Source organism: Rattus rattus, chromosome 13 (genome assembly GCF_011064425.1).
Source record: "Rattus rattus isolate New Zealand chromosome 13, Rrattus_CSIRO_v1, whole genome shotgun sequence".
Taxonomy (NCBI): Eukaryota; Metazoa; Chordata; class Mammalia; order Rodentia; family Muridae; genus Rattus; species Rattus rattus.
The window spans coordinates 22,042,781-22,043,396 of NC_046166.1; the positions used below are offsets into that span (position 1 = coordinate 22,042,781).

Consider the following 616-nt stretch of genomic DNA (forward strand, 5'->3'; position numbering starts at 1 on the left):
GACAGACAGACAGGCAGTACCTGGCCTTCCAGTCTTTCATAGGTGGCTCTCTAAACATTGTAATGCTTATATACTGCAAAATCAGTAACACACAGATGTTGCCAGGGTCTCTCAGCCCTATGGGCTATTTCTGGGCTTGCTCAAATCATGGCTGCTGTACTCTGAGTAGCTTACTGGTTTAGAAGGATCAAGTGAGCCCTATGTTTTTCTTCTTAAAAGAGTGGTGGGACTGTGTCTAGGGGCACTGCAGGTGTGGATGCTATATCATATGTGATTCAGTAGGTGGTATAGAGAAGAAAGAATATGTCTATGCTTAGTGCTCTGAACTGTAAACATCTGAATGATTAGTAGTCTAACATTCCCTGGGGGAAAAAACAAGTAAGGAGAGCAACAGTCCAGGGCCAGGGTGCCCAAACAGTGAACTACCCTAAGAACTTATCCTTTCCCCTCACCTACTGCAACAATCAGGAGAATAGGCCCTTTACCTAACCTGGATAGTGTAATAGAGCTGGCTCCGGATGTAGGGGTTGATTGAGTTGGTCCTGAGTTTGTGAATGTGGAAGAGTTGGCTCTACCTCTTGTCTGCTGTGTGGTGGCATCAGCAAGGGAGAGACCC

At 46.1% G+C, this 616-nt stretch overlaps 1 non-coding gene across 1 annotated transcript; it reads left to right on the top strand.

The window, feature by feature from the left end:
* Positions 1-228: 228 nt before the first annotated feature.
* Positions 229-360, top strand: LOC116915134. The gene has a single exon (XR_004389813.1). It is a non-coding gene; the product is annotated as a small nucleolar RNA SNORA17 (small nucleolar RNA).
* Positions 361-616: the final 256 nt, after the last annotated feature.